The following is a 22,147-nucleotide window of genomic DNA, read 5'->3' as shown; positions in this document are numbered from 1 at the left end:
CAGATCATCTGCTTGGTGTGAGCAAAACAGCGATCAATTGCAGTGATAGAGTGATAGTTTTGGGCATGCCGCAAAGCCGTGTACCCTTCGGGTAGACAACTCGGTGAGGAAAGGATGGCGAAAACACTTTTCATCAGTTCCCACGCAACGCAGAAACGAAGAAATCGTTTGATTGTGAATGGTTTTTGTGTGTTGGAATCGTTTTGATCAGTTAAGCGGAAATATTCCCTGACATCGTCTTCGTGAGGTTCTCTCACGATACCCGTGTACAAGTAAACGAGGCTAACGTGAATCGCCACGATCAAACAGCTCGCCTAAGGTGAAGTAATTGTTAGCTTCCAGTGACTTGTACGCTTGCCTCGAACAGCCGAATAGCAGAAGACAGCTGAGTAGCAGACATCATTTCTCTGGACCAATCAGCGAGCGTGGCCCCTGTAGCGCCAGCGCGAGGTCCCCGGCAGATCACAGGCTGGCACAGCTCTCCACTGCCCTTGCGCACGGTCGCTTATTGCAGCGTACTTCAAAGTCAATTTCTGCGATAATTACGACTCTGTGGTGTGAATTACTTCTCATGGTGCATCTTACTGGCCTTCTCTAGGATGAAAACAGGGTGTTAAAAATGTATTTTGTGCTACTTTAATTGTAAAAAACGCTGCCGTGGAGGGAGGCTTCCGGGCTCGATCTCCAGGTCACTCCGCTAGTGGCGTCGCACCGGCAATGCACTTCACTCGCTGCGAAAAATTCGTCTGCAACCGACGGACTGACGTGCTACTTGATCACTGCCGTTCATTCTAGGATATCAGGAGAACAAACGTTTTGGGAACGCTATCTGATCACCGATGGCACGTCATAGTAGGGTTGTCATATGTCCGAATTTCACCGGAACAGTTCGGAAATTCGAGGCTGCGTTCGGCGTCTTGGTCAAGGTGTCACCCGGACATAAAATGTATGGAATAATGGTAAAATCGGTGAAAAAACTTTACGAGTCGGAGTTTTTCGTTTGCGTCAATCCCCCTAACTCAAGCTCAAGTCGTCTAACCTTTCGCCCTTGGAGTTCCTTTTCACTTTGAGGGAAAAAAATAGTCTCTTGGTGCCAGTTCTGGACTCTAGGGCGGGTGGTCAAGCTGCTCGAACCCACGAAGGGCAGTCTGAACAACACGTCACTTGGGGACTGAGACCGCGAGACGTTGTCCCGCGACAGGAGGACACGTCTTGTCACTATCCTTCGCAGCTTCTGTACACTATGGCTGGCCTCTGACTCCGGAGAATGTCGTCATGGTACTCCCGTCGTCCCTATGTTGCCAAGGTAACTGATCGGCAAGGTAACGGTACGTTGCCAAGGTAACTGATCCCAGAAAACTGTGGCCATCATTTTACTTACCTGACCGCTGTGTTCTGATTTTTTTTTTTTTTTCAGTGGCCGAGACATCCCTTATGCCTGAACCATGGGTAGACTTGAGACAAGCTCAGAGATCCCGCGAATTTGTTGAACGCGGACGTCCTTCAATTCAAAAGTTCCGGTTGTTTCGCTTCTACAGAAGGGTCGAGTAGAGTTAATAAGAAAAGGAAAAAAATGGAGAAATGAGCACTCATTATGAGAGCGGGCTACTCCTGATCACTTAGGAAAACTAAAATGGCTAACTACAATAAAGACAATCACTCACGTCACTCACACACACTGTCAATCACGTTGTGTTCACCAGCTTGGAGTCTGCGCAGGATCGCACAAATGCCTACATGGCGTGGAACTGATGGTCCGCTGTCCAAGGACCCAGAACTTTAAAAACATCGAAGGGTCTGCCATCCAACCGAGCTAAAGAAGCTTGTAGAGATAGTCTGTGCTGCTGACCCGTAGACAGGGTAATGAGATGTGTTCAGTGCAGAGGGGTCTTTCTCATATCGACAGGATATGATGTTGTTCTCCTGTTAGATTCACATGGGCTGCTTCGATATGCCAGGAGATGTAGCGATCGAGGAAATGGTCTACAAATCATAGTGGAGTGCGTAGCACTATTTTATTCTGCAAGCAGAAGCAATACGCATATCATTCAGCACACAAAGAAAAGAATTTTATTAATTTCTATTTCGAAAAGCCGAATACGTGCTTTTTCGTTACAGCGTTTTCTGTGATCCAGGGCCGAGGCTTCCCTCCTTCTCCGCATCCGTTCTCGCAGTGCCTACACACGGGCCCACGTCTTCAAGCTCGGCTGTACCCCGAACCCTAAATGCCCACGCTGTGGGGAAACTGAAACCGAGAAACGTGTTGTTATGGATTGCCCAGCCACATCGGGTGCAAGACGCACGCTGCAGAAAGCTATGCAGCCTACCGGCAAGCCTGAACTCGAGGAGATTGTCTATCCTCGTGGCAACCTCCATCGTCGGAAGCTCATCCAAAGAGCTCTTCTGGACTTTTTTAAGGTCGTCGACCCACAAGGGCGACTGTAGGAACACGTGATGCATAGCAGCAACTTATGTAACTGTTCTTCCTCTACCCCTCCCTCACTTTTCCCTCCCCCCCGAGCAACATGCCGCCAGCTAGGCAGGCAGACCGCTCGTCTACCCAACGTTACCCCCCCCCCCCCCCCCCTCAGGTTTCTGACTGGCTTTAGGACTGTTCGGTCATATTAAATGCTTTGTGCTCTCCAGACCTGTTTGTCGTCTCAGTCACAGTTCATGTCTTAGCGAAACGTTCGGCATAAGAACCACCAAGGTAGAGGATGTCCGCTAGCGTGCCAGTGCTGGAGTGAGGGAGATGGCCTCCGCGCGCAGAAGGGTATGCTTGGCAGTCTCGCACGAGGTGCTCAGGTGCTCCTCAGGAGTGCTGAGGTGAAGGAGAAAAACCCAGTCCCAAAAACCTTCACGATCTGAGAAAGGGACAAGACAGTACATACAAGAGAAAATATTTTAGTATTATTAAGCGCTAATGATTTCATTCAATGTATCATGCATCACCACCAATGCGTCATCACCTACGACAATCACGTGAGCGCCACGCAGCACTGCGTCAATAATAACCGGCGGACCCCACTAAACCATCATATTCCCCATAGAAAGGATATACTTTTTATTAAAGAGTCAACCCCAATGAATACAAATAATAGACATACACGGTTGTACAAGCAAAACTATTCGTTTATTAGCATTCAGCTTAATAGATGTAAGGATCAGCAGTCATATCTTACACACGCTGCAAGTTTTAGATGAACCAGAGCACCCATATCATAGCACTATGTTAAATTCCGAAAACTAGCAATAATTACTCTATATCAAAGGGCACAACTTTTAATTAAAGAGTACGTTCTTAAACAATATGATTACAATCAAAATTACAACTTTTTGCTATAACACGTCTGAGATTCCTATACGTGACCACCATTATTGCGATAGAAATCGTATAGCACTAACAATTTTCCACGGGCAACACAAGCAGACAGTATTGTGGGTGCATAACCTTTAAATTCGTTTAAAACTACCACTGCTGATAGATGTAATGAATTCTTGTATGTTCATATTATTCGAATTTCGAGCGCAACAGAGAAGAAAATCAGACACTGTAAACCACCAATTACTATTTTGCACGTGCTTTCTTCACATCCTCCAGGACACAACATTTAATTACAGACAGAATTACAGTTTGCCGTACGTGACCAGCACATTGTCCAAGACATGTCCTTCTGCTTACCAGCACACTGTCCAGGACAATGTGCTGGTAAGCAGGAAATAGGGTGCTTTGCAAGCAGGAAATAATCATTCCATGCTTGCATTATTCGATTCTGAAGAATAGAACAGAGGAACAAAACGACCAGTAGCCTGCACTAATAGAGAGCAATATCAAAGAACCATTAGATGTATAGCAAAACTAAAAATAGTCAACTATATCAGAGCGAATAAGAGGGGAAGAGGGGAACAGGTTCCTTCATCTTTCACACCTCTCTTTCCTCGAAACGATGTGGTACACCATTTGATCGTCCGTATCCTGCTTCATGATAGCGGCCAGGATGGCTTTCGTGTCTGAGCAGAGTACCCACTTTTTGTGCAGGGGAGCTGTCGATGTGGCGGAGGGCTTTTAGTATGGCGTGTAGCTCTGCAGCAGTGGAAGCTGTTGCGTCCGACAGGCGGTATCCCTTTTTGAAGCCTTTTACAGTGAGAACACTCGGTGATCTTCTGTTAGCGGAGGAGCTGTCCGTGTAGGCGTGTGTTGAGTCTGTGTTGAGTCTCTTACTACAAAGGTATGGGAAGATGGCCTAGAAGGGAACAAGACATGAAGGCACTCAAGGCATTGTATGTCTACATAACAGAAAGCGGTATATACTGCCGCTACAACCTTAAATCCACCTAAATAAGATGGAGCTGCAAGCGCCCTTAGGGCAGAAACCTTGCTCGAAGTATTTCCCCTTTTCCTTTTTTTTTTTTTTTTGCAGTTAATTAGTACTACTACTTTCCTCGAAACCTCGAAGAACCTTTAGATGGATAGCAAAACTAAGAATACCCCATCGATCACAGATAAACGACTGTGATAAACGATATCACAGCGAATAAGAGGGGAAGAGGGGAACAGGATTCTTCATCTTTCACACCTCTCTTTCCCCGAAACGACTAGCGGGACCTCAAAGGACAGGGTGGGACGTAGAATATGGTGGAACGTGCACACTACATTTGGGGAGGAGAGAGGAGGAAAACTAATGTGTAATCTAATATTGGGGGTAGGGGGGGGGGGGACGGTCCCCTCTTCCAATATTCGCCACTGTCTGACCTATTGGTAGACTTGAGAGATGCTCCGACACCCCGGAAATTTGTTGAACGGGGACGTCCTTAACAAGTAGCTGTTGTATCGCTTCTGTATAGGGCTCTTTACCATATCGATACGATATGATGTTGTTCTCCAGTGAAATTTCGATGGGCTGCTTCGATATGCCAGAAAATGTAACGAGGAAATGTTCTACAAATCATAGCGAAGCATGGTGCACTATTTACTTCCGCAAGCAGAAGCAATACTCATATCTTTCAATACAGAAGAAAAAAAGAACGGATTTTATTAATTTCTGTCTCGAAGTGCCGAACACCTCCTCCTCCTCGAACTGTCATTTGCTTGAATGCCATCTTGTTTTCGTTCTTTTGGTCTGGAAGGCAAGCAGCGGTTAACCGGCCAACGTTGATGCTTTCAGTTTCTTTGGGCGGCTGGAGTATACCAAACATCTCGGTTATCTGTCAGTGTCTGGCGCTTAAGGGGGTACTTCGTGATGTCACGTGTGCAGGGCACCCACTGGCAGTGTACTTTTATTCTGAACAGACGCGCTTTCTGCCAGGTCTTCCTCCACTGGACAGTCAAGTAAGCGCTGAAGCACCTCTTCCGCTGCATGGCTCGTTGGTGGACTTCTTCTGTCAGATACAGCACCACTTGCGGGACAGGGATGTCTTGGAAGTGCCTGCTGTCCAGATTTCTGAGCGCCTGGCACTGACGGCGGACGAGGCCCGTGCCCGCCTTCGTAACCTGCGTCTTCCCTTCCGAAGTCGCATGTTTAACGACCTCCCCGGTCCGTCACGTGACTTTATGTGGCAAGCCTGGTGGGATGCCCTGCCTACCCTCGGGCGCCTCTCTCGGATGGGTGTAACAAGAAACTCCTCTTGTTGCTTCTGTAATGAAGAAGAAACCTTACACCACGTATTTTACGAATGCCGGGTTTCAAGATGTTTCTGGTCGCGAACTGCGCGTTGTTTCTCGTTGCGGTGCCGGTTAGAGTGGGGTGCCCTGCGTGTCGCACCGCGATCGCTAACGCATCGGCTATGCCGCTTGGTTACTTTTTTAGGGTTTCATGTTCTCTGGTGAGACGTGCGAGGTTCCTTCCGGTCCTGGCAGCAGTAGCATCCCTTCGTAGTGAGGTGCGAAACTTCTTGACCCGTGAGTTGCACCACTTAAACCTCTCTGCTTTCTCATTGACGTGGCTAGCCACGAACATCTTCACCGTGATAAATTCCTTAATATTTTTCACGCACTGTTGAGTCGTCTTACCACTCTCCCTCATACAGTGTTAAAACATCAAATGAAAGCTGGTCTTATCTTTCCTTCTTAGTCCTCTCTCTTCACTAATTTAGCACAGTATAGGTTTTCTTTCTCATAGTTTCAGTGGTTCGTTGCCTGTAATGTATATAATGTATGTAATGTAATGTATATAATGTATGTAATGTAATGTAATGTTCTTCACTACACTCTTAAAAATGAACTTCACCACATAGCACGCTGCTAGCCAACCATCACCCCGAATGACAAAGTTCTCGCCCTAGATTTGTTGAAAACGGGAGGAGGAGCCTATTTTGTTTTCATTATGCACGGCACAAAATAGGCTCCTGCTCAGCAGCCTTTGAGCCTTGAGCCACCCCATCAGCCACCACACCTTGAGAGCCTTTGTGCCGCCCCATCAGCTAACCCAATCGTCCCCTGCCACTGCGCTGTCTCTTTTTGTCTACCACTGTTTATTCATTGTATGTTATTAACTGGTTACTCTGTATATACTGCTGTTATTCATTCTATGTTATCAACTGGTTTCTCTGTATATACCACTGTCATTCGTTGTATGTTATTAACCGGCTTCACTGTATATACCACCGTTATTTACTGCTTGCACTGTACATATCATCAGGTTAATGTAATAAATTTTCTTTATATAATATTAATTCGAGAAGTGACGACCAGACAAAGGGGGATTGGTCCAGGTAAAAACTCAATGTAACAGTTCACCTGACAGAATGATCGGCTTTTTCGGCTAATAACTTCCAGACAAGCCTAAGGAATTGTGCGATTTAATAAACCCGGTAACCTGTTATTACGCGTAACGTTGATACACTGCTGGTAGACGTCAAGAACTGGAGCGTCCACGAACTCATCAGCTCAAAACAAAACAATGGTCTCATTTTTCATCAGAATTACAAAATTTGTTGTTCAAAGGAAACGACGTATGTTAATTTGACATTAATTTGCCCACACGTAGAGTTCGGAGAAAAACCATTAAAACGCAATTGTATCGCATTCAGATTAGCAGAACTTTTCGCTCCCATACGTTTAACGTTTCCGCCGTGGTATGCCGTATAAAACCCGGCGGACAACCGGTCAATATCACCGTTCTTCATCGAAGGTATCCAGTCGTCTACAGCCATGCAAGCACAGATATTTCTCTGCACTTTTCTTCTCGTTGTCAGCGCCGTCCTCGTACAGGGGCAGTATCTCGTGAAGAGCCGTGAGTACATGTCTTCAGTAGTGCTTTATAAAAGAAGATATCAGGTAGAGATAAAGATGCATTCTACAACGAGGCCGTCCTTGGAAGAAAGAAAGAAGGCGCTCGTTAAGGCTAGTTAGCTTTTGCAGTGGCAATCAGGCAATGACAATCAGGCAATCAGACAACTAGGCATGACAATCAGTAGCTCTGCGGTTCACCTTACACAACTCCTCGTGCTATCTTCATGGCACGCAGGAACGTGAATGTAATTAGAGCAGACTTACACTTAAGGCGTGTCAGTCTACTTCTGTGGCGACATGCTTCACGTGCAGTATGGTAGAACCGCGAATAATTTCTTTCATCTGGGGTTCTGCTGACGTGCGCCAGAATCTCCGACACACGGTGCAGAGAGATTAGAGGAGGTGGAGTTCCTCTACATGAGTCCCGACCGGCGATGATGGTATGCCACGGAGAGGCGATGACGGTAGCCTATCTTCTTCTTCTTCGAAGGAGATGATGCCCGTGAGCCACTAAGGGAGATTGTCAGGACAAAAGGGACAAACGATGTTTGTCTATATATATGTCTGTGCAGTAATGGTAGGGACTAAACCAGGTCAGACCGAAGTAACTCTATGGCCGCGCAGGTGGAACTTCTTCTTCTTCCACCTCAGAGCAATGGCCGTTAGCCGGCGCCGGTGGAACTGAGGCTGGTGCTCCAGGCGGGCGTGGCCATCTTCGTCGTTTTCCGCGGTCCGCTACAGGAACAATATTTACCTTCGCCATATTGCTACCGTCCTCGACCTGGACTGAAAGGTGAAGGAATGAACGCGATGCAGCCATTTCCGTGTATAGAGTTTTGTGTGATAGCCCTTGCCGTGAGAGCCTTTGACATGTTGCCCTTCTGAGAGAGTAGCTGCGTCTGCGCAAATCACCTAGTGTCCTTGCGAAAAGTATCAGTTCATATGGAAGACGAAACAGCGTCCGAAGGAGGGTTGGCTTCGGCCCTCAACTTATAGGGTTGCCCGATATGAGTATTCCCACAGCTTGTTTTAAATATGCGAACTCAGCGGACTGCGGTCGTTAACGTTCGCTTCTGGAGGGAGTTGGCTGCACCGTCCCAAAATCGTTTTGTTCTTTTTGCTTTCCTCCCGCGTTTTAAGGAAGTAATGTAACGGCGTCAGCGTGCAGAACATTATAGCAAACGACAAAGCCATTATTTTCATTCGCAGGGATCTGTAAAACGGCACTAAGCTTGTTGAATTTGTTGATTGCAATCAATTCCCCGACTATTACTGTAGGGAATGACATTTTGGCAAAACTATCATGAGCGGGCGTGCCGAGAGAAGCGATTTTGTTGTTTCTCCCATAGATTCAATTCGTTGAAATTTGACAAACTTTAATTCGCCAAAAAATAGTGGATCGCGTCAGGCCTTCAAGAAATTCGCGCTTGCGAATTTTATTGCACACTGTTCTTGGTAAACCGTCGATGTACTAGGTTTGTATCGCACCAAGTGGGCTTTCACCTCCGTCGCTAGATCGGGAGGGCTAGGCTTACTTCCACTGGCAAAAGCTAAATGCAGCCACAGTGTCCGATGTATCACCGTTCCGACAAACACAGAAGAAGTGGGCGGACTGTCCCCGGGTCAAAAGACACGCGCTCGGGAGCGACACAACAGGAACTACGAGGAGAGTCGAGGTGTCGGTAACAATAACAAGTTTACTCTGCACATAGGTTCCTAGTATCGATAAGCAATCAATAACAACAGGGTGACTTATGAAACGATTCTAATAACAGTTACGGTTGACAGCAAAAAATTAAATGTCCAAAGTTGCGAGTGGTGGACAATAAATCAGTCTTATCTGTTATGTGATGTGCAGTGGTTGTCTTCGGAGGTCCTTTGGGGTGAGTGGTATTGCTTGTCGACGAAGTCTTGATCGTTGAACATAGATGGGCACTTCACTTCACTTCACTAACCAATACAAGGTGGCTCGTACTGACAACTAAGTTAAATTTTAGAAATAATATCGACGGAACTTTAAGTGGGGTTGACGCTAGGGCGTCCGACTTCTGGCTACATCTTCTACCGACTGCCCCGCGTAGAGCCTTCGACTTGGTTTTGTAGGGACTTTCCCGAGGTTATCTTTTTCTTATTTATTTTTCCTTTTTCCTGGGTTTGCTTTGTTAGCAACCTTTTAGATTTCAGTGATCCTCCGTTACTAATGGCTTCTAGAGGGTAGTTGCAATCAGACGGGCCATCCCATACAGCATCTGGTTGTACTTCCGTGCTTTCGTCACGGTAGAGACAGTCCCACTTTAGTTAATTGCAGTCAGGAATAACACTCCTCTCAAACACATATACATTGAACAGGTGGTTGCACTTTGCTAGCACTCATGGGTTTTAAAATCGTGGCCCGTGTCTGATCAGGTATATGAGTGGAAAAAGTCAACAGTCATCCCCCCTTTGACGAGTTTACGCGGCAGGATTAACATTTGGGGGTGGAAGTCTGAAGCTAAAGAGGATGAACAAAGATGCTATAATCTCTCCCTGAGACACAATGGCGCGCGGGAGATCGTCGAAGGTCGATGGGGCAGGTGGACTGGGAAAGCAAAATGTCTGATTCCGTCACAGATGTTGTGACTGCGTAGCATACGCTGCTACGTATATCTTTGATGTTCCTATTGGGACGTCGTTGACGTTGCGCATATGTTATCGCTTTGTATATGATGCGTTATATCTTAAAAAATTATATTCTAATTCGAATTCGTGCGTCAGCATTAGAAGGCTCATCTCAAAGGAAAACCGGCGCTGTCAGTGAGCGCACACGAGCAAGAAACGAGAAGGAAGAAGATGCTATCACAGGAGCAGCTTGAACGAAAATGTTAAAACGTTCCGAAAACGAAATGTTATCTGTAGACGCGGATTGCGACTGCGACTTTAGGCTCTCAAAGACTGCAATGGATCTTGATGTTCTCATCCAAATCAGTGGCTTCTCCTACATCACTGGAGCCAGAGAACATCTTCCACAGGTACAGCTGGTTGCCTGAGCAGCTGTAAACGGAAATTATGACGACTGTTACAGTTAATACTCGTGGGCAAACGTAACCAGAACCTGCTTCACCGGCTTCAGAAGTAGCATTTGCAAAAAATTCTTACATGTAGCACACACAGATACAAATGGAATGACTATGCGGTGCTTACATGTTAGCAATACATTCGCACCACACATTGTAAGTTTTTCAGCCCCATCTCATCATCGTATCTTTATGTGTATGTGTGTGTGTTTTCCTCTTCAAGATGTACCAACTTGCTTATAAAATACTGTCTCAATTCAGTTGCAGCGTACTTGGCTGGTATTTTAAAGTAGAATTCCCAGTAATTTTGTACCTTACTTGAAGTGTATTTAAAATATGATACTTTGTACTGCACTTCAAGTACCATCGACAATAGGCACTGTGCACCTTACTTTAAGTACAATTTTGGGGACTCTGTCCATCACCGCCATTACCTACATACAGCCTTGCCCACTCACGCGTCATCATGTAAATGACGATTCGGATTTTGATACGATTCCACCCTTCCTTGTACATTGAAACGTTGCTTACCTTTAAGCGATAAAACAGAGAAATTGACATAGTTAAAATTAAGAATAATAAATTGAAAATAACTAGGCACACAAGAGAGAAAAACGCGATTTTTCATCTTTGTTTCCTCACATATCTAGTTGCGCACGGCCCTTCGAGGTCGTCTCATTTTCAGCTAGAGTGGATGAAATTCCTATACGACCGAGAAAGTGATAAGTGCATGTATTTGCGTTTTCTCTCCATGCAGCCCGCTGCAGCCTAACACCCACATCCCCTTATCGTGGAGATGCCGGGGGAATCATGTGGACGTTTGAGGACGGAGAGTGCAAAGAAATAAACGTGATCTACCATTCACCTTCCACAACACTCAACAAATTTGACACGAAGCTACAGTGCATTAACTATTGCCGGCCAAAGAACACCAAATTATAAGTAAGTATCCTAATCAGTATCTATCAGTAAGTTATCTAATCAGTAGAGTGCGGATAAAGATATGCACTAAAACTGCCGCAATATGCATGCAGCTATGCACTGGAAATCTTCGAAATATCCAGGTGAAATCATCAATATATGCAATGCGTTTTATTGGTCCTGGTGCGAAGGCAACGCACCCAATGCCTGTTTCTTTTCTTTAAGTGGGTATTCCATTAGGGTTAATACGGTAATACCCCTTTCACAGGGCAAACCGAATGACATTCCCAGCGAATGACAATCGCACCGAATGTCATTCATTTGTCTTACATCGAGCTACACGAAGAAACAAAATGTCATTCGCAAATGATGCCAGTGTCGATAATTAAGACACAAGGGCCGAACATCTGAAGCATTATACAGGTACATTAGTTATATTTTTATTTCTTTTGCTCGAAACTAGCGAAACATTATATTATTTAACAAACTCGTTGCCTTTTCAAGGGCACTTAATTGGCTAAGTACCACAAGCAAAGACAACTAGGAAGCCTATCTGCACCGCACTTGGCGACGTGGCGACTTCGAACGAGGACACAAAATGTCGTACAGCAAACATCCATCTAGTAACGGCTATACTATATGTCTGTATAGGTAAGCCCAGTTCATACTGGTGGTTCAAATATTTGTCCCACAACCGCGCAAAACAAACACAGTGTTTCGCTGTCTCTTTAGGCGCGTGTGAATAGACGAATGCCTTCGTTAAAGAAAGTGCATCAGACACAATTATACAGAATCTAACGCAATAAAAGTAAAGCAAGGTGGCGCTTCGCCACCTTACAGGTCATCCAACGTTTTACAGTGGAGACCATGTAAGCTGATTACAGGTTCTCTGCACCGTTTAGTTTTGAAACAACAAACAGGGCGCTCTTTACGCTAATAAGAAGGACGACAAATATTCATACTCTATTTGCTTTCCATTGCAGTAACGCAGTTCGCGGGGCAGGTGATATGCAGTCAAGAAGACTCGACCGCAGAATTCGAGAAAAACTCTGAATAAAGGTGTCTTAAATACTGAGCGTAACGTTCTGTTTCATACACGGGTATATGTACGCCAGATACGTCTACAGGAAAGATAATGGGAAATGCCGTTCTTGTCTCGCATAAGATTCGACTGTGGTTCGTGAGCATCGAAAAGACCATTTTCGTCCCGTCAACTCAGGTGGCGAATTTCCCCATTCCGCATCACCTTCATTATAATTGTCGTTGCTGTTCTTCCTGCCCACATGTTCATCCGCGCCTCTAGCTTCACCCCACACCCAGGGAAATGATGATGATAATGATGATAATGGTAAAGGAAAAATATGGAGATGTGGGCCCGCTCACCGCGACCAGGGAAATGTTGCCTCATAGTACAATTGTATTTGTGCCGCGATGAATAGTTAACGCCCTCATTAAAATATCGTGTATCTCGTGATACGTGATAGCTGCAATAGAAGAACCCACAAGAACAACCCAACAACCAAGCAAACGCCCCCCCTCCCCCCCACCGAGCAGTGGTGTACTTAAAGGGACTATAGCATCCGGGAACGTATCTATGATACCGATAGGATGATGTTCGTCACCGTTTCAGAGTCAACTTTGCCAAATTTCTCTTCCGAAAACAGCTTAAATATTAAGTAATCGAGTTTTAAAGGTCCGCATTCCATCTGCAGCCAACACGATGATGACGTAAGCGAGGCACACGAATAGGAGCGCAGCGCAGGCGATTGTCTCCGAGATCGTCTGCTTGGCGTTCGCATCGCACTATACTAAGTGAAAAGTCCTCGGTAAATACGCTGGCTTTCGCTTACCAGTGTGAGTGCAGACGTAACCATGTTACGTGAAACAAGGCGTTACGCTCCTGACTGTACGAACACGTTCGACACTAACCAGAAACAACGTTCCGCGAGCCGGTAACAGAGAAGACGCCGTTCCCTAGCATTCCGCCTCGCTCGCCCTCCCGGCCGCCTGTCTGTCGGTTGCCAAGGCTACCAAGGTCCCTCCGGCCGCTCCGTGATTGGTATTCTCCATGTCATAAGGCGCGCAGTGATTGGCCTCGTCCGTGTGACGTTTCCGGAGAGGGAACCCCGGAATGCGTCGTCTGCTCTTGCGAAGTTTTATATCAAACTACACAGGAATAACGCTGCCAATTCGCGTCGGGTTTTCGGCGTTATTATCAGTGATGAACGCGGAGTAAAACGACGCTACAGTTTCGGAATCGTCTGAGATGGATGCGATAGTCCCTTTAAGCGTGTGTCTGATTGCATTAAAAAATCTGTTCGTCAGTCAGTGAAGGCTTCGTGTGTGCACGTCGTCTTTTTGTGTCTTCTGCACTGGGGTTTTATCGCTCGTACAATGTACCACCAAACAGCCCGGTTTTTATCGCTTTTTACCCTCTGCAAGTGGACGCGGGTTCAAGGCATACTTTGATCGGTCGCAAGACATGGGCGCAGCTTGGGAAACGGAAGCTGAACATGCCACAGTACATTCTTCAAGGCTTCAACAAGCACAAGATCGTCATTAAAGGTCAAGTTATAGTGGAAGTGTCTTGGGAAGGTACAGGAGCACATGCTTGAAGTAGTCGTGACCGAACACCTTCATAGTAATCTTGTGGGAAGAGTGCGGATTCAGAAGCTAGGACTGAACCTAAATCATCTTTTCGTTGTTCCTCTTTATGACTCATCCAACGGTTTGAAAAGTCTCCGGCAATGCAAGACTGAAGTTTTGACAACGGTTGAGACATCCGATTGGGCAACACCAATAGTCGTCGTACCGAAACCAAACGGAGAAATCCGAGTGTGTGGGGATTTCAGTGTGTAAGTAAATCCACAGCTGGACATCGATCAATAACCTGTACCGCGTCCAGAAGAATTGTTTGCGCAATTAAAGGGCGGACAAAGATTTCCTAAACTGGACCTATCAGAAGCGTATCTGCAGATGGTTGTGAATGACGAGGCAGAAAGATGTTGGTCGTGAATATCCACAAGGGAATGTTTCAGTTCAACCGTATGCCCTTTGGAATCGCTCAGGCGCCTGCGATTTTCCAGCGAACAATTGAGCAACTTACAGCAGGGCACCTTGTAAACCGATCAGAAACCCCTTACGGCGATATTTGGTTCAAAGAAAGGTATCCCAGTAACTGCTGTTAACCGGTTACAACGACGGTCTTTGATTTTCATGGGTTATACCATCCACATCGAGTACAAGTCAACGCAGCATTTTCCAACGGACACAGTTTAAGGTAGAGATCCCACAAAGAAGCAGCACTGGGTTAAAGATGTTGTTCGACATAACTTGGGACTAGTCATTTACCAGGTGGAGCTGGAGGGATGTATGAATCGTCGCCTCCGCGCCGATCAAGTGAAGATTAGGGTTTCTGCACATCAATCACCCTCAACCATTACTTCTCCTCCAGGTATGCCACAGAGCATATATTCTACCATGCCGCTTCGTCTTAGCGAGGGAACGCTGGCGTCTACCGCATTGGCACAACCACACTCTTAAAAATGAACTTCACCGCATAGCACGCCCCTAGCCAACCCTCATCTCGAATGATATCGTTATCTGCCCTGATTTGTTGAAAACGGGAGGCGTACGCCTTTTTTGTGACAATTATGAACAGCATAAGTGTCACAAAAAAGGCGTACGCCTCCATTTTTTAATAAATCCGGGCAGATAACAATATCATCCGAGATAATGGTTGGCTAGGAGCGTGCTATGCGGTGAAACTCAGTTTTAAGAGTGCAGGTAGGCCCTGTCCTTCGTACTACAGTCCAGCTTCTCTGCAACGGCGCTATCCTCGGCGGCACCTCCCGTCCGGTTTCCGCAGCGTGGGGCGGGAAGAATGTAGTAGTAGCTGGTGAAGACGACGAGCGTGCCTGCCACCCACGCATCACCTGCTGCCTGGCACGCCCCCGAAGGATTCGAGCCGCCATGATGCATCGTGACTAAACAGTTGTTCCCTGGCGTCCGACTTGAGCATTTCTCCTCCTTAGGGGTTACTACAACCTTTACCTATCGACAGGTGACACCTAGAGGTGCGTGGTTCGAATTCTGCCACTGCCTGGCGTTTTCGACGAATGCCGTATTTCAGTTAGCTATTTGTGCCCCTTTTGTCTCGCGATTAGCAAGAGTGGTTGAAGTTTCTGCAACAGACAGCCTGATATCATTGCTGCACCGCCTCCGTCTCAATGTTGCTCGCACCCCATTGCTTCTTTACAAAATGGGCCAATCCAGCTCCCCCTTGTGTTCCAGCTGTGGCGAGGTGGGCGACATTCCTGATTGTCTTCTGCACTGCCAGCAACACATCCCCCAACGGCAAGCCCTCCATCGCCGTCTAATACAGCTGGGCTGCAACACATTGTCCATGGCCACCCTCCTCGGTCCCGTCCCTCAGCCTACTCAGTGGGCCATCTCCACAGCACTGCTCCGCTTCTTAAAAGACTCTGGCCTTGCGTCTGCCTTCTGACTGGACATTCTTGGAACTTTCCTTCGTGCCTGAACTGCACTGCACTGCGTGCCTGTTTTTCTTTCAACTTTTCCTTTCCTCAATTTCTTTTGTTTATTTTTCAGTTTCTTTTTCGGAATAGCAAACAGCCTGGCTGACATTTCCGTCTTCTGTTTTTTTTTTCCGCTCTATTAAACATATCCCCCCACCCCCTGATATATCCGTGTGAGTGCCTGCTCTCCATGCAAGCAGCATATTGCGACGAAGATCCTCGGCGGTACTGTCGTGGACACTCGGCGGTTGTGCCGGCGTGCACACTGTAATTGGGGAGGAGAGAGAAGGAAAAGTAATGTGTAACCTAACGTTTGTGGGCGATCGCCTGAACCATGGGTAGGGTAAAGTGAGGCTACTTGAAGACGGGGCCAAGTTGAGGACAGTTTGGGGGGGATATGTTTATTAAGAAAAAAAGAAAGGAAAGGTTAGCTAGGCAAAGAGCCGGCTTGCTATTCCGAAAAAAGGAAACAAGGGAAGGGGAAAACGAAAAAGAAAAGGAAGGAGAAAGAAAAAAAAACAAAAAGGGGAACCAAAAAGAAAAGGAAGGAAAAAGAAAAAGATAAAGGTGGAATCGAAACAAAGGAAGGAAAGAAAAAAGAAACACGAGGAAAGGGAAAGAAAACAAGAAACAAAAAGAAAGGAACAGAAAAGAGAAACAAAAAGAAAGAAAACGAAAGGAAAAGAAAAGAAAGAAAGAAGGAAGAAGAGAATAAACACCAGGGACAACGTTACATGCAGTTCACCAGTCCTGAGGCTCGGAGAAAACCGAGGAGAGCGGCAGTGACAGCCCACTGGATGGGGTGCAAGACGGGGCCAAGAAGAGCGGCCAACGAAAAGTCGTTACAGCCAATCTGGAGCAGACGGCAGCGGAGGGTGTCCCTATGTTGAAGGTGCTGCTGGCAATACAGGAGTTGGTGTGGGATGTCAGCTTCCACTCCACAGACATTACAGTTTGGTGAATTTAGCCGACCCATCTTGAAGAGAAGTGTGGGTGTACGGGCAACATTGAGTCGTAGGTGGTGGAGAAGGGATTCTTCTTTACGGCTGCGGTGGCAAGTGATGACGAACTCCATCAATGGGTCGATAGACCGTAGGAATGAGTTGTAAGTCGTAGTTTCGGCATGGAACTGCTGAGCACATGTGACACACCGACGGCGTATGTATAGACGGCAGTGGTAATGACTGGACTCTCATAGTGCACAACGCTAAACTGTCCTGAACACAATTTAATTAGCAATTAGAGCTAATTGGGACCCCCACATTAATCAGCACCCTCCAGGGAGCCACCATACTAATTGGGGAGCGTCTATCTCGTGTCCAGACCAGTTGAGCGTTGTGCACCACGAGAGTCCATAAAAAATAAAAAAATAGGTAGAAAATGAAACAAATAGATAGAAATAGAGTGCAGAGAAACAATTTATTCGAAAATCAACGATGCCGTCCCGAAGAAACCGCTCCAGAAGACCCGAGTGACCAGCGCCCGCCATGTTGGTAGTTGGCACCAGCAGCAGTTGCAGAGAACGACGACAGGTGGCCAAGTAGTTGCAAGGCATCACACCAGATGGCCCCACCATCATAGCTCTATGCGAGAAAGACAGAACAAGATACTAGCGGCAGGTAGAAAATGCCAACGCTGCTGAACAAGTCTAGGCATCCGAGAGAAAAGGTCTAACCGCTACTGCTAAACAGCACGGAGAAAACAGTACACATCGGGGAAAAGGCAATCGACTAGGCCTAACCACAGCGTCACAACACTATGCAGCAAACACAAGGCGGGAACCGCTAAACGTGCGTCAACACGGAGAAAAGGCTTGGCCACTGCTGAACAAGTCTAAACATGCGCTCCGCGACAGCCAGCGAGCAACTGACTGGGGCGACGCGCCGCGGCAGCTACGCATGCCCGCCCGCGGGTGGTTTCGGTTTCGGCTCTCCGCTCTTCCAGCTACGCGCGCTGCTAGCGGCGACGGGTGGCTTCTCAGTTTCGGTTTCGCTCTCCTTTCTTTGCGCGCGTTTATCTGTTTAAAGGTAGCGCGCACCGCGCTCGCGTCATCATTCTGACCGATACGTGGAAAACGCCATGTGCGGTTTATTCTCCTGCGTTTCTCGTCGGCGAGGAAAGACAAAAAACGAAGAACTTCGCGAATTTATTCGTGGCATCGTGGAGAAAGCCTTTCAAATCCACCGCCTGGAATGGTTGCAAGCACATCAAGAAATGTGTCAGGACAAGATGAAGACTGTCGACCGCATCTTAGCGGCAGACAGACTGACGAAAAAGAAGTTCAACTTTAGCCTGGATAATCTGTATTGGGAACGCAGTTCCGATCTAGAGGACGACGACGTGTAAATAAAAGCAATGGGTTCCTCTTGGAGTCTCAGTCTCTTCCTTTTCTTCGCGCAACGTGTACGCACCCAACATGTCTTCCCCCGAACCTTTTCGTTTCCGTCATCCTTTTCGCTGTATCTTAAACGGCCCCTCTATGTGCGGCAAATCTACTTTCGTTGCGAACGTGCTGAGGAACCTGAACGACGTGGTGGACAAGCCTCCATCACAAATATTCTACGTACAGAAATATGCTTCGCCGAGCATGCAGGCCGAATTTGGGGACTCCGTAAAATTTACCAAGGAGCTACCGCGAGAGTGGGGCACGTCGCGCGCTACGCTGATCGTCGTCGACGATCACATGACCGACGCCGATTCCTTGAAGGAGGTAACCGATCTTTTCATTCGGGGTTCTCACCACGCCAACGCGTCGATCTTCTTACTCGTTCAAAACATCTTTTTCGACAGTAGCCATTTTAGCACTGCATCCTACAACGCCAGTTACGTCGTCTTGTGGCGTGCACCAGATGGAACATTTCGGCCAACAGCTATTTGGCAGAAAAAGATTGGAGTATTTTCTGGACGCATGTAAACAAGCGATGTCGTCGCCCCACGCTTATTTTTTCGTGGATCTTCACAACTATACGCACGAGGACCACAGGTTGCGTAGCAATATCTTTCCGGGAGGACGTCAATATATCTACGCTCTGAAATGAACCTCCGCCCTCACCTCACTTTACTCAAAGTACTCTCCACTCTACCCCCTCCGCGCCGTCGCGACGTCTTGAGACGTTCTTCTTTGTCTGACATGAAACACCTCTCCGAAATGTGCCTCAGTGTATTGAACGGGAATTGAAGTGACGAAGAAACGAGAATTGAAGTGACCACCTCCTCCAGTGGGAACATTCTTTCCTCGAAGGAGAGTGACGACGTCAAAGTGAAACTCATACTGCAAGTACAAGCACTGTATCGCATACTCAAGCAGTACGGATTTGACCCCTATGACAATAAAAACAAGGTGTCCGACGCTACAAATGATTATTCGCTCCTCTCTCCAGAGGTGGACGAAGAGGAAGCGGAAAAGGTCGTCTCAGAATTAAAGAAGGTTATTTTCTGGGATCGCGAGGGTTGTGTCTCCGTGTCGGGCAAGCCCATCAGGCACTCCTCCATTTATGAACTCGTCAATTATTTGTTGCAACGTAAGATGGGAAAGAAACCTTCCTGGTTCCCCAAAGTCTCGAAACTATTGTGCCTGATTTCTCGGCCCAAATCTCGTGAGCCTCAACAGCAGCAGCAGCAGCAGCAAGCCTCCATTGCGTGGACGACTTATGGAGGGATATGAGAAACCATCGGGTGGTTTTGGGGGTGTGGACCGCTATAGAAAAGCGCATCACTTGAGCAAAAAAAAAGGCTCTCGCCATTCTCAGAAAGCTTGATGCCTACACGTTACACCATCCGATCAGAAGAAAGTTTAATAGGAGACGCATCATCGCGCTCAAGATCAGCGACGTGTGGCAAATGAACCTCGCCAACTTTTCAAAATACAAGAGATTCAACGGCGGCTACCGCTACCTTCTCGTGGCGGTCGATTCCCTCTCCCGCTTTCTGCGCACCCCCCGCTAAAGACGAAACGCCCCGACGAAATGAAAAGGGCCATGATAAGACGTTTTTGGGGAGGTAACGCACCTACACGCATCTTTTGCGACAGAGGAGGGTAATTCTACAACAAGATCATCAAGGAGTACCTGTCACGAAAGAAGGTCCACATGTATTCCACCCTTATCCAGTAATCAAGGCATCGCAGGCAGAACGTGTGATACGCACTTTACGCGACAGAATATTCCGCTATTTTAGAGTAATCGGAATATACCACTTCGTTTCCGCGCTTCCCAAGATCGTGCGCGACTACAACAACACCAAACACAGGACTTTTGGCATCAGCCCATCCGAAGTCACACCCGAAAACGAATTGGAGCTGTTCAATAAGATAAATAGGAAGCCCGTCGTACCCTCCGTGAAAAAGAAGCTCAATGTGGGAGATAAAGTGAGGGTCCTACTACACAGAAAAGGTTTTCATAAGAGCTCGGAAGGCAGTTGGTCGCCTCAGATTTTCACCATCTCCCACCTGAGAGACACCTACCCTCCCGTCGTGCACCTGGAAGATTACCGGGGTAAGGAAGTGAATGGACCTTTCTACCCGGAGGAGGTACTCGTCGTAACCCGAGACGCCAATCAGCCTTGGCCAGTAACGAAAGTGCTGAGAAAGAAGCAAGTGAACGGTCAGAGCTTCTCCTTGGTTCGCTGGTTCGGTTACGACAAAGAACACGACAGTTGGGTTCCGAGCAGCGACATGGTCAAGATTGGGAAATGACGTCAGACATCTACGTCCACCTGCTCTCGAACGCCAGCATGGATAAGTTTCCCTCGAATAAACTCAACGCCTTCACGGTAGCTTTCGATAGTCCGCTTCAGCTCTCAAATCGCTATAAAGTCGGTCTGATGGATCTCAGCATAAGCAACAATTTTTTAAATATCTGGTACGAAAGGCAAGATGCGAAAATCGAGGTTTCTTTCGAGGATACGGTCGAAGCCGGGCAGAATTTTTCGTGTCACCTCCGATCTCGAGAGGGATTTGGGAAAAGCCCTTTTGGAATTTAACGTTTCTTTCGCGTACAATAAATCGCGATACGACTTCGTCTTACCCGTGGACGTGAAGGCCGTGGAATTGGACCCTCGGCTCGCACAGGCACTCGACGCCTTGCTAGCGTCCCGCGAAGCAGGTCGTGCGGTGAAGCCTCCCAAATTGAGCGAACGCGAAGCCACCTCCATCTTATTGGAGCACGCCGCACCAGTCGCTTTCGGCGACATCACTTTGAATTCAGAAACCACGTCCCTACGTAACACACTCAACAAGTATTCCCAGACGCACAAGCTGGACGCCTCGCTAGAATTCGTGGATAACGTCTACTCTATGAAAACGCCGAAAGGTTAGCATGTACCGGAACCCTTTGTCCAGCTGCTACATCTCACACCCGTCGAGGGACACGGAGAAACGCTACGCGTCTCTCTCCCCGTAGCACGTCAATTTTCTTTCACGATAAAGACGAAAATTCCTCGATCTTTGCAAGTACATCTGCCTCCCGGCTATTATGCGACGCCGCAAGCACTTCTGGATGCCTGGGCGAACGCGCGTGCTTCAGCTTCGACGGAATCGAACAGAAATGTTAAATTCGGCTTTCCGAGGGCACCTCCACCTTAAGACTTTCCGAGTACCTGGCCGTGCTTTTGGGCTTCGAATCGCGTACCGTGTTCACGGGGGAGGAGGATGCCACGAGCTCCGTCGAGGTACTCCTGGAACCCCCGTTTCACAACATAATCGTCTACACGAATATCGTGGAACCCACGTACGTGGGGAGCGGGAAAAAACCGATATTAAAAATACCACTCTTTTATTACGAGAAAGACGAGTACGTCGTCACCTACACGTTAGATAACATCCAATATTTTAACCTATCTCAATTCGAAATTCCCTCAGTGATGATTGTTCTCGCGAACGAAACGAGAAGACGTTTGCCATTGCGGTCCAAAGGTAGAACCAATTTAACGTTGCATTTCAAATATGTACCGTAATTCCCCCAAAATAATTCCCGTGTACACGGGACCCCTTTACCAACGAGGCGGCGGTGTGTTGAGCAACATATCCAAGTTTATCGTTCCCATGTGGCAGCAAATAAAACCGATCGCCAAGAGAACGTTGAAGCGCTTGGCGCGGAATTTGGCCGACGGCGAAGGAATATCGCACGCAGTAAATAAGACGGCCATAGCAACGGGGAGAGACGTGCTGGATTCCATGGAGGGCTCTGGAAACAACAACAATGGAAAGAAACGTCGCAAAAGACAACAAAACGCGCCGACACACGACGCACCTGCAGATAACTTTAGTACGCCGTGAAGGTCACACATCCGCTGCGCCCTCCGTCAATCATGACGTCAACGAAAGGAAAAATACAGACGCAACGGTCACCGCATTGTCTTACGAGTGACGTGATGATATCGAGCCCCCTTCCATTCAATACGGCGTG

The 22,147-nt window shown here is 47.3% G+C and overlaps 2 long non-coding RNA genes across 2 annotated transcripts; one reads left to right on the top strand and one right to left on the bottom strand.

Annotated features, from left to right (window-relative positions):
* Positions 1-6,784: 6,784 nt before the first annotated feature.
* On the bottom strand, positions 6,785-7,819 carry LOC135400106 (uncharacterized). The gene is made up of 2 exons (XR_010424523.1): positions 7,496-7,819; positions 6,785-7,311 (listed from the first exon to the last, which is right to left on the bottom strand). It is a non-coding gene; the product is annotated as an uncharacterized LOC135400106 (long non-coding RNA).
* A 93-nt stretch (positions 7,820-7,912) lies between these two features.
* LOC135400105 (uncharacterized) lies at positions 7,913-12,264 on the top strand. Its single transcript, XR_010424522.1, has 4 exons — positions 7,913-8,024; positions 11,042-11,226; positions 11,710-11,856; positions 12,189-12,264. It is a non-coding gene; the product is annotated as an uncharacterized LOC135400105 (long non-coding RNA).
* Positions 12,265-22,147: the final 9,883 nt, after the last annotated feature.

This window comes from Ornithodoros turicata, chromosome 7, assembly GCF_037126465.1.
Source record: "Ornithodoros turicata isolate Travis chromosome 7, ASM3712646v1, whole genome shotgun sequence".
In the NCBI taxonomy this organism is placed as follows: Eukaryota; Metazoa; Arthropoda; class Arachnida; order Ixodida; family Argasidae; genus Ornithodoros; species Ornithodoros turicata.
The sequence above is the reverse complement of the archived record's forward strand: the minus strand, read 5'-3'. Positions and strand labels throughout refer to the sequence as shown.